Source organism: Lepidochelys kempii, chromosome 15, assembly GCF_965140285.1.
Source record: "Lepidochelys kempii isolate rLepKem1 chromosome 15, rLepKem1.hap1, whole genome shotgun sequence".
NCBI classification, from domain to species: domain Eukaryota; kingdom Metazoa; phylum Chordata; order Testudines; family Cheloniidae; genus Lepidochelys; species Lepidochelys kempii.
Window position 1 is genome coordinate 21281930 of NC_136394.1, and position 17042 is coordinate 21298971.

Genomic DNA, 17042 nt, shown 5'->3' on the forward strand with positions numbered 1-17042 from the left:
GACAGATAAACATCCCTTGCCTGAAAGAGAACCGGCTTTTCACCTTTCTGGTGACCAGTCGCTAGTCACAAATCTTAAGAATGTAATTTCCAGTATATAGTCATAATTCCTTACACTACATCCACACACACACATTTTGCAACAATTATGATGTCCAGTGTGACACAGGCTTTCATTAGAGACCTTACATGATATTCTTTTGATGAACCCAGGTGATCCCTGTTTTCCTCCATATCCCTATGTACTCTTTCAGTTGGCATCCAGAGGTTATTGGATCCCTCTTCCTGCACTTGTGCCAAGTAAGTGATTATGTCTGTCACTTTGCAGGTGTTTGGATAAAACACAGTCAGGATAAAATCAAGACTAACCTGTCCCTTGGAGCTGGGCCATTCCTACTTTTTAAAATTTCAATCACACACATTAAACTAACCAAATTTATGACCGAATGTTGTTTGGAATGTTGTTTGGAAATATTTGGAATGCTCAAAATCAAAGTAGTTTTAAACCATCCCAAAATCTGGTGCAAAACATTTCACAGCATGTTAGTTCTAAGGTAGGTTTCTAAAAGGAAGATGAATTGTATTTCCAGCATGTATTTATACTGTGCTTCTGACTTTTCCTTTTTGCAAACCATTCATATGAGAGATAGTAGGTGGAATCTCAGGGGAAAATAAAGGTCAGTGTTTTGAAACCTAATGAAGTAATTATCTGAAGCATTATATACAATGGGTATTTAGAAGATAATTAGGCTCTCTAATTATGCTTGTTTGGAACAGCCATCCTGTCAATAAATCACGGTGTTGCTATACAATTTAGTTTGTATTAGAAAAAATATATTGGAAATGGCTTTGTTGTAGAAAAATCTCATGATAGAAACCTAAGGCTTGAGCCTGCACAGTCTTACTCATTTGAGAGAACCTTACTCACTTAAGTAGTCCATTGGAGCAGAGAGCTCTGCAGGATGAGATCTCTTATTTACAATGCACATAGTCCTCTTTAGCTGTCTTCAACATAGAATCATAGGACTGGAAGGGACCTCGAGAAGTCATCTAGTCCACGCCCCTGCACTCATGGCAGGACTAAGTATCATCTAGACCATCCCTGGCAGGTGTTTGTCTAACCTGCTCTTAAAAACCTCCAGTGATGGAGATCCCACAGACTCCCTAGGCAATTTATTCTAGTGCTTAACCACCCTTAGTTTTTCCTAAGATATTCGTTTTTCCTAATATCCAACCTAAATTGCCCTTGCTACAATTTAAGCCCATTGCTTCTTGTCCTATCCTCAGAGGTTAAAGAGAACAAATTTTCTCCCTCCTCCTTGTACCAACCTTTTACATACTTGAAAACTATGTCCCCTCTCAGTCGTCTTTTCTCCAGACTAAATAAACCCACTATTTCCAATCTTTCCCTCATAGGTCATGTTTTCTAGGCCGTCAATCATTTTTGTTGCTCATCTCTGGACTTTCTTCAATTTGGCCACATCTTTCCTGAAATGTGGTTTCCAGAACTAGCCACAGTATTCCAGTTGAGGCCTAATCCGCACAGACTAGAATAGAGTGGAAGCATTAGTTCTTGTATCTTTCTTACAACACTCTCCATATTGGGAGCAAGTGTATTATGGCTGAAATAAAACAGACTATTAGATACTGTGTGGTTTTATAGACACACTATATTGCTGGTGCATTTGCATCCATCTAGTAACATTTACTTCAGCATTTCCCTTGATACCTGTTAAAACTTGTTTCAAAGGAAGCTTGGCTCACACAGGGAACTTTTTTTTTTTTTTCCTCTTCTAAAATCTGAGGGTCAGGAGAAAGTTTGGTTTCAAAACTAGGTTTAAAAAACAAAAACTTTGCCAGGTTTTCATGTGTATATCGCTCCTTTTATAGTTTTATGAAAAGTGAGGAATGTAAACAAAATTTGAGACATGATTCATCTATTTTACTATCAAATCTCATTGGTATTTTCAATAAATGTTTTAAAAATAGCCATTAAAGTGCACCACATTTCTCAGGCGTGTCATTAGTAGTGTTTTCACAGAGTATTAGATAGACCTAAGCCCCAGGGAGGCATGTTCTGGGCAAGCTGCTCAGCTGGTATAGCTAAGCATAGCTTCATTGACTTCTATAAAACTATGCTGGCTTACAGCAGCTGAGGTTATGACTCTCTGGTGTTTAGAAGTTTCTAAGAACAATCTCAATCTCCTTTCTTAGGGAGGCTCCAAAGTCTTGTAGCTGGCATCTCTCCTGCTTTGGGGAGGAGAGCTAAATAATTTTTTCTCTTATGGATATTTCAGTAGTGCCGCTTTCTGGAAGCAGCTCATCTGGGGCTAGATCAATGAGCATGTCTCCATTGACATCCGTGGAAGCTGGATTGGACCACTGATTTCTTGCCTACAATGTATGTGTTGAAAGCAAATGTCCAGAATGGAGAATCTGTAATGGAGTGGACCTATCATGGGAATTGGAAAGGTAGAGCAGGAGAATCCTAGAATATGGTAGAATTTATACATGGGCAAGACCTCTTAGGCAATCAAAGTCTATTCCATGTGGTCTCTACTATATTACTGAAAGCCCAATGAAAATGGAGAGAGACAGTGAGTACAGAATAGTTCTGAATGCTCTCCCAGCAGGACAGTCTGTCTACCCACAAAGAAGCCCTAAAGACTGATGCTAAAATGAGTGAGAGCTACTGAATTCCTTAACAAGAAAACCAAATTTTAAACTGTCCCATTTAAGAAGTAATGAAGACTTAGCACAAGTAGCTATTGAGAATAGGCCATTAAGTGTGTCTGAAAAATCTGGACATATACAAATGAGCTGGCTGAGATATTATACATGCTAAAAGAGGCTGAAGTAAGAAAGAGCTTTTGAGGTGCAGCTCCCACTGAAAAAAGCAGAGGCAGGGCGCTCTCTGTCTTGGGGCAGCACTCTTTCCTCAGGGCTGCTGATCCCCCTTGGTTGGTAAGGGAAGTACTACTCAGGCAGGGAGATCTGAAGCGAGCATTAAGGGTCCAGTTCAGCTCCCAATGAACTCAATAGAAATATTCATATTGGCTTCAAAGGGACTTGGATCAGGCGCTGAATGCAAAGGAGATTTAAACCCAGGTCTCCTAAGGTGAAAGACTTTTGCATTAACCTACGGTGCCACTGAGCACAATTCATTCAACAACAGAACAGCGTCTTTCATCTCTGCAAATTCACAAGGAATGTTTTTGATTTGCTAACCAGAAACCATACATCTTCTGCCTTTCTGACAAAATGCATGATACAATGGATAGTGACTGCAGCGGGATGTCAGTAAGTGTGTTTACACCCACATTAAATGACACAGCTCATTGGGCATTAGCGGGCTTGTATCTTCAGAGTGAGTCTTTAATTTGTATCCCACAGACATCAGCTTTTCAATCCCACATGGACAACTGAGAATGCATTAGGTAGAAAGCTCTGTGTTTACTTGGTCGGAGCAGTCACATTTTGTATTTTGTCTCTCTCTTCACCTGATCCAGGAAGCTTAGATGGAACCCCTCTACCTCTTCTTCTGTGACCAAAGACTGCACGGATAATTTTCCTGACTGTATTGGTTCAGCGTGAGGATCAGAATTGTGCATGTGTAATATGATGGCTTGGTGACAGAACAGTTTGCTTATATTTTATTTTTAGACAGAAGATGCTTTTCCTTTAAAAGTGAAGCACCAATGCTACACTGCACTGCAAGAGTTTATGGAAACAGTTTTGCTACGAAAGACACTAGGGCACTTCTATAGATAAATCTTTTTTTTTCAAATCTACATTAACTCTGCAAATTGTTTTGGGGTTTGTTCTGACATTAAAGTGTCAAAGTTCCCTTGGTGAGATAATATATATAAAATATTTCTATTCTCAGTCAGTTTTTGATTTTTAAATCAATCAGAATTGTAAAAAAGGCTTTTTGTAAAGTAAAGCAAAGCAAAGTCTGGTTCTATTGTACCGAGTGCTGCTGAAATGAAAGCCAGCTGCCAGCTCCTTAAGATAGTGTTTTAATTGATGAGGAGCTGCCTGTTGCATTTGTGATTCTTGAATCTTCCCTGGATATAGGTGAAACTTCATGCTCCATGCATATGGGGATTTCCTGGGGAACCTGCTCTTGGTTTTTTGGTCTCTAAATGGGACAGTGTGCCTGCGGCTCAGGACAGATTGGAAAGGTAGGTTATGGGAACTGTTTTCTTAAACCCAGTTTCAAAGCTGAAAAGCTCAGAATAAAATGCTGCCAGAACAGTTGAACAGAGACGAACTAGAGATCCCCTAAGCTTTCAAATTTGGAGAGAAAAGGACACTCTGAAACATGGCTCAGGCATTTTAGAAATTGAACGCTAATGATTATCTGGAGAGTCTGTGCTTATTATGCTTCATTAATATCTTTAGTTAATAGCGTAAATCTAATATAGAGCTGGCCCAAAACTCGGGCTCAAATCTTTGCTGCGGTTTGAGATCTGATCTGAAAGTTGGACCCCCTTCTAGTCCAAATTCAGTTTGACTTCTACATATTGAGGTTTCAGAGTAACAGCCGTGTTAGTCTGTATTCGCAAAAAGAAAAGGAGTACTTGTGGCACCTTAGAGACTAACCAATTTATTTGAGCATGAGCTTTCGTGAGCTACAGCTCACTTCATCGGATGCATACCGTGGAAACTGCAGCAGGAGAGTGAGTTTGTGTGTGGGGGGGTGGAGGGTGAGAAAACCTGGATTTGTGCTGGAAATGGCCCAACTTGATGATCACTTTAGATAAGCTATTACCAGCAGGAGAGTGGGGTGGGAGGAGGTATTGCTTCATGGTCTCTGTGTGTATATAATGTCTTCTGCAGTTTCCACGGTATGCATCCGATGAAGTGAGCTGTAGCTCATGAAAGCTCATGCTCAAATAAATTGGTTAGTCTCTAAGGTGCCACAAGTACTCCTTTTCTTTTTACATATTGAGGGCTAGCTTCAGCTACTTGCCTTATCTGTTAGTGTGAAAAATCTCTGCCTGCTGAGGGTTTTCAGTATTTTCACACTAGTGATTTGAAGTCTCAGCCAGCATCAGGACCCTGCTGTGTTAGGTACCATGCTAACTATACAAACGCAGTCCTTGCCCATGAGACCATAACTGTTGATGGTCTAAATAGACATGGCAGACAGAATAAATCAAAATTATTAGCAAAACAAAAGTGATACTGCATATCCAGTTAGTGTCTCTGTACATTACACTGGTGTTGCCCAAGCAGAAAAACGTATGAGGGTGTGACACATCTTAAAGCTGCTGCCTTTGGCCAATATGCACAATAAAAAGTATATTTACCTATTTTTTGCTTATTGCTATTGCCATTGAAGACAAAGTTGCTTTTTGTTTTGCTATCCTTTTGCCACGGAGTCACAGCCTTGGTGCTCTGAAACCGCTCTGAAGGACGTTCAGACAGGACTCTAGTGCAGTGTCTCTCCCCTCAGGTGCACACTCAGGAGGGCAAGAAGCCTCCTCAGCTTCAGTGCTTCCTGAGTCTGACCTTGGATAGTTCAGCACACCCCGTTCACACCGTGAGCTCCCTGCCGTGAGTCCGCCTGGATGGGACACCTGGGGAGCATTACACATCCCCAAAGGGCCATGCAACCCAACTTTGCAGTCAGCAGTGACTCTCAGCCAGCGTTGTAAAACAGAAGGGTCTATTAGTCATCAGGAACACAGTGAAGAACAGATCTTGTTAGCACAGAAATCAGGAACACTCAGTGAAGCCCATCCTGGGGGGGATCCAGAGCCCAGGGCCTTGGGTCCCCCCGCCTCCTGAGACTGACTTGCTTTCAGCAGCCCAGCCTCAGACCCCCTGTTGCCCCTCCTCTGTCCTTTGTCTTTCTCTCAGGCAAACAGGTCACCTGTTTTTTGTTTTTTTGTTCTCCAACACCTTTGGTTGGCTCCTTGCAGGGGATGGGCTCCAGTTGCCAGGATACAAAGTGTAAGCCATTCTGTGCCCAGTCAGCAATCACATCTGCCCACTTGGGGTCTCTGCAATGATCACACACCCTTATTCCACCACCTAGATAGTTGAGTAACACATAGGGGAAACTGAGGCATGCCCATTATTCAGAGAAAACATTAGGACCTTTCCTACTCTGTCACAGCACTTGAAGCATCTATGGAAAGAAGGAATTCAGGAGGGATGCTTGCCTGTTTTGTCACTTCTTCAGTGGGAGACAGAGCCTTTCCTTTATGTCACTGGTTTGAACCAGACCAGGAGTAATGAAAATTACTCTTGACATTTGATGGCCATTTGGTGTTTGAAATGAAATGATCTGAGCTGGTACTGGTCTAGTTATTAACAGACCTATTACCTACATCTATAAATGGTATCTGTTGGAATCCATGTTCACGGTCTTGGAAGAGAGCACAAGGACTGAATGGGCAATGAGACTAAATTACCTTCACTCCTCACAGGTCCACAGTGTGTGCGTATTTTGTGTTGCCACTGCCTCTGCTGTAAGTTTTCTGTGGATAAATAATGACTTCATTCTTTAGGGCTGCCAATCCAGCAATTTTTATCTGTACTAACATTAGTAAATCTCAGGGGCTGGTTGAAAACCATCAAATGTGAGGATTAAAAGATCGCTCTAGTATTCAAAAAGTGCCAGGAGGAACCATCTGAGCAAAACAACACAGGCTGGAGAGGAAGGTCTGAGACCTGCTCAAGTCACAGGAATCAGAAGACTGCTGGTTGGGGGTCTATCTGCATCTGTCTCCGGCTGGCCAACCAGTTCCACCTTAATGGGAGATTGGCCTCAGCACTATCTGTGACAAGATCAGCTCCCCTCCTAGATGGGGGGAAAAATATTTCTTCGTGTGAGAAGAAGGTTACATGACTATCTTAGGCCAGGCTTGCGGGAGAGTAAGATGCTTGAGTGGGACAAAGGCCTTGGGAGGCTGCAGCTGGCTTGAGGAAACATCTGTAGGGAGTAAAGGAATGGTTTGGATTATGACCCAGCTCCAGGAAGGAGGGCTGGGGGCTCCTGATTCAAGGAGAGAGAACTGTTTGAACTGTGGAACCAGTGGTTACAGGGGCCAGCTGGGTGAAGGTAATATGAAGTACTACATGACTCCAGGAAGGAGGGCTGTGGGCTCCTTTACTAAGGGGAAGGACTGGGGCCTGGATGGGACCAGTGTGAGAATGAACTAAATAACTGGATCCCCTTCTAGAAGGGGGGCATTTTAAACGTTATGGACTAAGTGGAGCTACTGAGGAGCCCTGCAGGAGAGCAGAGTGCTGCAGAGCCACCCCAAGCAATCAGGAGGCGCTTGGGAGGTGGTGACTCATTTTTACAGGGTCTTTGTGAGCTTCTGTGGGCCCAGATCACCCCCAAACACACACAATCACACATGAAGTGGTACTTCATAGATTGAGCTCCTCTTCTCTACATGGGGGGAGCTAAGGTTACCCCCAAGCACAGCCCTCCTGTCTGGGTCTGTCTGAGCTTGTATAAAACCAGCTCATGACCCCCCCACCCCAAAATCTGAACAGGAAGCATTACCCCATAGATGCTTAACTGTCCTAACCCTGAAAGTGGGGCTTTCTGTGCAGTTTGAGGTGTGCATGGGGGATCAGGGAATGCAGTTGGGGTATGAAGGAGGTGGGGGAGGGGGTGAGGTAGCATATCACATCTTTCCTACCCCATGGAGATTGCAAAGAGAGTTAATGTAGTGACTGTGAAGTCTTGCAGATTTGGGGGTCCCTGGCAGGACAGTTCTATTGGATCTGGGAGCAGGACTGTGGAATGGGCTGTGTCTCTCTAGGGTACTGATGCTAAATGCACCTGGGGATTTGCATACCTTGTGGGTGTGATTCTTTGCCTAGGATCCTTCCCTCCATCTGTAAAAAGAAAAGGAGTACTTGTGGCACCTTAGAGACTGTGAATCTGTGAAAAATGTGCTTACTACTCTTCCCTTCCCTTCTCTGGTTTTCCACTGTACTGAATAACCAGAAGGCTGGAGGAAGCTGTACCAGTCTAGGCATTTCTTTTTGTGGGCGGGCGTATGCAAGGACATGTGTTTAATCTGAGATCGTGGGATGGGTTCTGCTGGTTTTACTGATGACCAGTCTTGTATTGGATAGAATGAACTGAAGCTAAGGCCTGCTGTCTTCTGATGTTTTATCTATGGAAAGCCAACCTCTGAAGGCTACCAAGTTACCGAGTGGTAATTCATAAACTAATGTAAGCTGTCAAGTTATCCTTGCTCCCGTTTCCTTCTCCTTAAAGTGATTCTTCTTTGAGCAACTTTTCTCTTTTGGTAGCTGATATTTTTAGACCAGAGGTGTTTTTGGAGGGCTGACTGACGTTTTGTGCTTCTCTCTCCTGCTCCTGTGTGGAGTCGTGGCGTCATGGCTGGCCTGGGAAGTCATCAGAAGCAGTAGGGGTACCAGCGCCGCCTGCTAGGCTGTCACTCTGACAGTCAGGGTGTTTTAAATGTTGTTTGGTGTCAGAATGAAGTCAGCAGCTTGTCTGTGCGTAATGAGCCAACACGTGGTGCGAGTCTGATCAATCTGGAAATGCACTGAAACCATCTAAAATGGCCCATGCCCTGCAGCCCAGAAAACATGAAACCTATCCTGCACAGTTACGTCTTGTTCCACCAGGACTTTCCAGGGAGGAAACATGCACCAGTGATTCAGACAGAGCCTGGGACTTGGGAGACCTGGGTTCAATTCCCTGCTCTGTCATAGACACTGTGTGACATTGGGCAAGTCATTTAGTCTCTCCATGCCTCACCTCCCCATCTGTAAAATGGGAATAATAGCATTGCCCTACCTCATGGAGGTGCTGATGGATAACTATGTTAAAGACTTTGTTCAGATAATATGGTAAAGGGGACAGATAAGCACCTAAGGTAGCTGTTAGTTTGTTCCCAGACACCATCCCCCCGCGCCCGCAACAGAAGGGAAGCACTTGATATGTGTGAATGTTAATGAAACTCCGGGTAATGCCAAACAAAACAGCACATCCTACTTGTTCTTTTTACCTTTCTTATGCTGTAACAGATAAACTAGGAGGTGGTGTGGGTCAGCAGATGGGGCATTGGACTGGGGCTTGAGATATCTGGGTGCTGTTTCTGCTTCTGCCACTGACCTGCTGTATTACCTTGGGCAAAACACTTCCCTTCTCTGTGCCTCTGTTTCCCCTTGTCTATGTAGTGTGAATGCTTCAGGGCAGAGTGTGTCTCTTCCTATAGATGTGCACAATGGGGCCTCTAGATGATACTGTATTACAAGAAACAATTTTTCAAGATTTCAACTATTTGTTCCAGTTTGCGATGGGGAAAATTTTCAAAATCTCAAATTTTCATGGGATGGGGAAAACTTTTTTCCATCCAGCTCTACCGCTGATCCCTGGCCCAGGGAACTGTCTGTAGGTTAAGTTCATTGCACCTCTGATTTTGCCGTCCCTTGCTGTATGGGTTCAAGGCACAATTTTTATAAAAAGCAAAGTACAATCAATCTATTCTTGGGAGCAGGGAAAGATTGTAATAGATGCTTTGTTTGTTCCATTATCTAGAGCAGCAGTTCCCAAACTGTGGGTCACGACCCCATTTTAATGGGGTTGCAAGGGCTGGTGTTAGATTTTTTGGGGGTCTGGGGCCAAAGTCAAAGACTGAGCCCCGCTGCCCAGGGCCAAAGCCCAAGGGCTTCAGCCCTGGATGGCAGGGCTCAGGTTACAGCCCCCCTGCCCAGGGCTGAAGCCCTTGGGGTTCAGCTTTGGCCCCCCTGCCATCCAGGGCAATGGCGCTCGGGAGGCTCAGGCTTCAGTCCCCCATCCTGGGGTCTTGTAGTAATTTTTGTTGTCAGAAGGGGGGTTGTGGTGCAATGAAGTGTGAGGACCCCTCTGGGGTAGAGTATCTGTTGAGCACTGACATTATTATGCTCGCTGCTCTCCAAAGCAGGGAGGGAGGCACAGTGCTGTCCCCCAGGCCTTTAGTCTAACTACTGGAACCTGCCGTTCCAATGATAGCTGTCCTACCTGCCACCACTTAGCAAATAATTGAGCAAAAAGAACAGGAGGACTTGTGGCGCCCTAGAGACTAACATTTATTTGAGCATGAGCTTTCATGAGCTACAGCTCACTTCATCGATGCTCACGAAAGTTTATGCTCAAATAAATTGGTTAGTCTCTAAAGTGCCACAAGTACTCCTTTTCTTTTTGCGGATACAGACTAACACGGCTGCTACTCTGAAACCAAATAATTGAGGATGTCTGTTTAAATGTGATGTCCCTTGAAGGCTGCCAGACCTGGTCTTTCAATGGGCTGGGAGGCTGAATGAATTCTACAGCAGGGAAATCTCCACTGAGCAGAATGGTCAGGCTGCATCACCCTGTCCATACACCTTAATCTGCAGTAGACTTGCTCAAAAAGAAAGGGTAACACAGATCCTATAGGATTGCTTATGACTCTTGTGACTCAGTAGGAAGTGCATCCACCTATTGCAACCCTTCCCAATTCTATTCTGTGGAGTACAGCTTACTTGAAGGGAATGTCAATGAGGTCCAGCTGTCTTCCCCAGTGCGAAGACCTAAGAGGAAATGCAAGCACTGTAATTTTTTGGAGGGAGAGGGTAAGGGCACATTGTTTTGATATTTATTATTTCCCTGTTAATGTTCTTCATACATGTATTCCTGAGGAATGGTGATTATGAAGCTCCAGTAGTTTGGAGAGTTCAAAGCTATTTCTGTGGGGTAATATCTCTGGGCTTGTGTGTCGTCGGGAGAGCGTCACCTGCCAATATAGTGCGGTGTAGACATTGCTTTAAATTGCTTTAAGTTACATCACTCAGACGGGTGGATTTTTCACACCGCAAACAACGTAACTTAAATTGCCTTAAACAATAGTGTAGACAAGCCCCCATTTCCTTCTTACATGGAAGAGTGTCCCTTTGGAAGTCCTGAAAGACAGAATTTGACTTCTCTCAATAGATGTTTAAATGCTGTCATGGTGATATCAGTACTGCGTCTTTCTGTTACAGAAGAAGAGTATCAAGCATGATCTGGATCATGGCAATGCTGTCCTTGAATCCCCCAAGCTGTCTCAGTCGGTTCCAAAAGTGGAAAAATCCTCAAGCAAACAGCAGGAGGAGGTTAAACCGGTAAGTGTGTAATGTATAGTCTTCAGTCCAGCGAATAACCTAATCCACTTCACAGCCTGCCTAGTAACTTTGAGTACACTGTAGGAGGGCAGATGACACACTGAATGCAACCAGGAACTCAGCCATTCATGTGGCCTCTTAAATAAATAATATTTTCATCTCCCTTGTTTTTGGTTACAAAAAGGGCGTATTGCAGTTAACACTGTAGCTGTAATCATACATCCAAAGGCTCTCTGTGCCATAAAGCAGGGATGTCCTAGAGCTTGGGAGACCTTAGCTAACCAGTTAAATTCTGGCTGCCCCCTGCTAGCTTCAGATATGGTCTGTGGATACAGTTCCTGGCTAGTGGATGTTGTCAGTCTAATACTGCTGCATCTGCATTGTTCTTAATGGTTGCTCCATGCCCTATTCCCTGCACTGACAATGTACCCACTGACTGTACTGCTGTCCAAACAACTCACCCCATCCTGTGGTTTGTCTTTAAATGTTATACATCAGGATTCTACTTAAAACAGAAAGGCTTCCTGTCCCTCCCAATAGCTCTCCCTCCCACATGGGTACTCAGGCCAAGATTTTAAAAAATGGAACGCTAAGATTAGCTTCCCTAGAGACCATATTTGGACGCCAAAATGAGGGGCCCGATTTTAACAAAAGCTCTGCAGATAATCCGTGGACGATACTTTGTGGTCAGTGCTCCTGAAAACGAGACCACTACCTGGGAGCTTAACTGTAGGTCACCCAGGTTTGAAAATGTTGGCTTCAGCCTCAGGTCCTGAGTTGGAGACCCACCTAGTCTGTCTGCTAGGGCGAGGCACCAGAATGGCTCTGTGGGTCTGAACAGGTCCCAGAGTCTGACGGCTGGTCACATTTATTCACCTAACCCTGATGCTACTTGTCAGATTCTACAGAATGTCTTCGGAGATGATTTCCCTAGTGCTAGGAGGCAAGTACATCCATTAGCTGTAAATTAGTCACAGCATACCTTCAAGGAAATAGATAAAAAGATAGGAAACCACTGACTGAGCAGCAGAGGCATAGAATTTATATTTAATTACAATTTTTTATCTTTCTTGGTAACAGTGGAAATTACTGTAATCTCAAACAAGCTTGGAAAGTGGGGCCCAGAACAGTACAGGCTCAGTGGCTGTTTACCTTTTCCTGGGGTCAAATAGGGACAATGGAGATCCACATATAGAGGAGATGGTTTTTATATTATTTAGTTGCTCTCTGCATTTGTTCCCTAGCCAGGTAAATAAAGTTGGTTGCTAAGCTTTAGGCAAGCTGTTGCCACTTAGAATGACTCATGTAGCCTTGTTAACCAGAGTGCTTCTGTGGGTTTTTCGGTTAGAGATATCACCATGCTTTCTGTCCTCCACAGACACAAATGAGTGCTCTCTTAAAACTCTCTAGCCTTTTGCTCTAGGGAGGGGAAAAAATCTGAAATGACTAATTACATTTATAAAAATTATCTTTAAGGGATGAAAGAAGAACCAGTCAGTTACTGTCTGTCATATTTAAACTGCAATTACTGTGCTGCATATTGATTTTCATAGTTCAGTTGAACACATTAACCTTTACAAGGGATGTAAACAAAAAGTGGATCTGAGCCATTGTAGAATTGTGATTGTCAAAATTAATACATATGTTGGATTACACTTACATTCTTGTTCTTGCTAAAATCAACATAAAAAGATGAGGAGAAAATTGGGTTGCAATTTTTGGAAATAAGAGGGTATAAAAACTTTGGAAGTTGGCCAAAAGTTCTGAGTTTAAGTAACTCAAAATACTTGAAATGCTTTTTATCAGGGGATCTTGAAATTCTTTACCAAGAAGAGTGTATATAATTATCCCCCCCCCCCCCTTTACAGACTGGGAAATGCAGGCACAGAGAAATTAAATCATCACTTGTCCAACCTATTCAGCTAGGAATAGGAGTCAGATATTCTGATTTTCAGTCTGATGCTCTATCCACTAGATCACATGTTAATTCATTCTATTGTTCAACATTGAAAGAACCATGCAATTGATAGGATCAAAGAGATGTGGGAGGGTAAATTAGTTACACCTGGATACCTGCATGCACTGAGCCTTTGTCAGCAAACCAGATCCTTCCTTTCATAAGGTGCATATTAAATGCTGAAATAAGGCCCATTTTCAGTGCCTCAAATGATAATTTGCATAAACACCATTGATTAGATTTTGGAAAGCATTGATTATGAAAGATATATCTTTAAGGTTGTTTTAAACGTTTGTAGTAAGTACAGATGAGCCCAAGTTATAAATTTGAATCTGGAACTAAACTTTTTTACTGAGTTCAAACGTGTTTTGGATCCAGGTGGCTTAGATTATGCCAAACCTTGACAGTAAGATATAACAGTGCATCTTTCTTGCTTGTATAGCTAATTACACATTTATACAGTGCATTCTATGTGACAGTGTAACATATATACGAATAATGTTTATTACTAAACCAAATAGACTCAGTACTTTTGACTTATTTATGGTTTTCCATAAATTACTGAGATTTCCTCCCCTAAAAATATTATGAAATATTAATTTAAAAATACCTGATACTAATTTCCAGCTAAGAATAGTGTGGCAATGGGTAGGTAATTGCATCCACTGTTCATTTTATTTTTATATATATAATATATGTATGCATTTATATGTAATTCAGCAAGAGCCCATCCCTATCTATTTCTGTTGATATCTGATTTTATTATCCAGATTTAGTGTTATGATATAAAATAATGGATTTTCATGCTTGAAGCAAGATAGATACTGCATATAAACTGAGAGCTATCCTTCCCTGTGCAAAGCAAATGATTAGCTAAGATGCCTGTAGAAAAATACTACTGACTAATACACATAAGAATGCATGCAAAGTATTTTGTATATCTATTTGTACTGAATCTCTTCTCATCGCCTGCAGCTCCTCTGTTCTAATCTCTTTAGGTCACTTTGCTTCTGTCCTCCTGTGTGTTTGCTACCCCTGCAATTTCAGAGTCCTCTGCAAATTTGGTGGATTTACACTAAGTAACATCAGATAAAAACCTGAAGCAGATGCACAGTGTACAGAGAAAGGTGCATTTCCCACCCCCCTCTCTAGTTTAATTGATGACAAAAGCCTCTGGAACCCTCCAAAGCATCATGGATTGGACTACAACTAGCAGAAAGCATCATTAGTAGAAGACTGACTGACAGTTGGTCTTCGTAGCAGAAGCAACTGCAAGGACCACCAGGGCTCCACAGATAACAGTTGGAGAATATCTGCTTGGAAAGGTGGATTCTTACTTAATTCAGGTGGATTCTTACTTAATTCAAAACAGTTCACTCACCCCTCCTATTGTCTCCCTCCAGCTCCAGTTTGCTTTGCTGCTTTTTTTCCTGCTGCAATCTTATTCTAATGGGTTATTTTTGTCATCATGGGGGGTGAACTAAGGGTAGAATAGCCTATAGAATCCCTCTTTTGAATAGGCCCTCTCATTTGCTATTGCTGAGTTCAAAGAATAAAGATCAATTCATCTGCACTATTCAATCAACATCTTCTTTAAATTGTACCAAGTACCGGGTCATGGTGACCAAATAGTCTCAGCCTATATCATTGAACCACCTGACTCAAGAGCGGGGATCAGGGGGCTGGGGAGACATTGCTGTCAATCGCTTCTTGTTTACTCTTCCACTGCTTTCTTGGTTATCCAAGATTAAGTGTTATGTAAAGACAAGGAACAGCTGCTTGCTGGGACTGTCAGGCAGCATGCAAAGGGGGGAGAGCTGGGAACTCCATTATATGAGGTGCCTTTTTAAACCTGCTATAAAAGGGATAAGCAAACACCAGCTTCCCTTCTAAAGTAAGGAAAGGCCAGCATGTCAAGAGAGTAGAAGGTCCTGGAGTGGGTAGTAAGAGCCTGTGGCCGCTTTCCTGTTGGGAATCCCCTGGCCAGCACAAGCTTTTAGCTGTGAGCAGGCTGCTTCAGTCTGACCGAAAAGGAATCTCTTTGGGCTTATCCATTTCAGGGCCTCTCTGTCATTTCATACATTGTTGTCCTTTGGGCTCAAGAGTTGCTGCTTGCCTTCCTCTACACCAGGATAAATGGGGGAAAAGAGGAGGGACTGACTTTCCTCAAAGGCAGGGACAGAGGAGGATGCGGCCAGTGAACAAAGTATTACATGCAAATAGCCAAATCCCTTTTCTGTGAATAACATGTCTTGCTGGCCTGTTGAATCCCATCCCTGCTTTGTCTTTTCGTTATTTAGATACATAAGCTCTCTGAGTCATGGATTGTCCTAATAATAAATAATATCACCTTGCTCTTATGTAGCACTTTTCATCAGTAACTCTCAAAGCACTTTACAAAGGAAATAGGATCATTATCCCTATTTTATAGATGGGGAAACTGAGGTACAGAGAGGACATGACTTGCCCAAGGTCACCCAGCAGAGCTGTGGCAAAGCCAAGAACAGAACCAAGAACTCCTTTGCTCAGGTCCAGTGCTCTATCTTCTAGGATTCGCTATCTTCCACATTTGGGTACTGCTGTACTATAGATAACAAGTATCTCTTAATAATTATAAATTTGTATTATGGTATCTCCTAGCGGCCCTATCCAAAATTAGTAATCCCATTGTGCTAGCTACTGTACAAACTCATAGGAAGGGACAATCTCTGCCCTGAAGGGCTTACAGTGTAAACAGAATCATAGAATATCAGTGTTGGATGGGACCTCAGGAGGTCATCTAGTCCAAATCCCTTCTCAAAGCAGGACCAATCCCCAATTTTTTCCCCAGATCCCTAAATGGCCCCCTCAAGGATTGAACTCACAACCCTGGGTTTAGCAGGCCATTGCTCAAACCACTGAGCTATCCCTGCCTCCCCCCACTACCTACAAAAGATGAAAGAGAAGAAATATTAATTTGGCAGACAGAGAACTGAGCTGCAGAGACTGAAGTGATTTGCCCAGGGTCACACTGGAAGTCTTTGCCAGAGCTAGAAATTTCATCTTAGGTGACGAGAGAGAGCTTGGGGTGTTTTTGCGACTCACTTTTACAGTCCAGTCACCCTTTGAAAAGCATTTTCCTGAGGGTTACCCCTAGATAAAGTTCATTCCAGCTGTGAGGACAGAACCATGAGCTTTCATGGTGAAAAAGGTTGCATGTGGTTGTTTGCTAAAATGCAGATCCATCTGTTCCTGCCCCTCATTCCTTGCCAAAGAATGGTCAATTGACAGGTGATTGCCAATCAACTTTGATGGCACCTGGCTAAGGTTTCAGCTTGTCCTTTGTCTGAGAAACTGGTTTACCCACTCCCCAGACTTGTCAGGTAAACACATTGTAGTCATACTTTCAGTTTATATTCATAACTCTTAATATGTATTTTGTACATACATTGCACAAGAATATTGATGATCAGTGTGTTAATTTTAAATGATACCTCACAAGGCATATTTTGCACAAAGATTCTTACAATAGCATGTAGGGTGTGAATACAGGGGTGCTTTCAGTCACCAGAGGAGCGCTCGAGAGGAAATGGCATTGCATCCTTTTGATGTGTAATGTTTCATTGTGCGTATTTCTGATATGCATACCTGATGGTATGTGAGGTAGAGCCCCAACTTGAGTAGCTCTCCAGTAAGTGTCCCAATATACAATTAAGGTCGAATTGTTATTCTTTAGTCATGTATCTACTATTTTAGTGTAATATTTTTTAACAAAAATTAAGAGTGCCCAGGGCATTATATAGGTGCTCTTTTATTGTACTCTGCATAAGTCTAAATATAAGAAAAATGTGGGAAAAAGGATGGCCTTGTGGTTAACGCACAGGTCTGAAAGTCAGGACCGCTGGGTTCTATTTTCAATCTTGCCAAAGACTTCCTGTGTGACCTTGGACAAATCCTCTAGCTTTTCTGCAATTCTG

At 42.8% G+C, this 17042-nt stretch overlaps 1 pseudogene; it reads left to right on the forward strand.

The window, feature by feature from the left end:
- Window positions 1-4144: 4144 nt before the first annotated feature.
- The window catches only part of LOC140898886 (zinc finger BED domain-containing protein 5-like), a 34673-nt pseudogene continuing 21775 nt past the window's right edge, over window positions 4145-17042 (forward strand).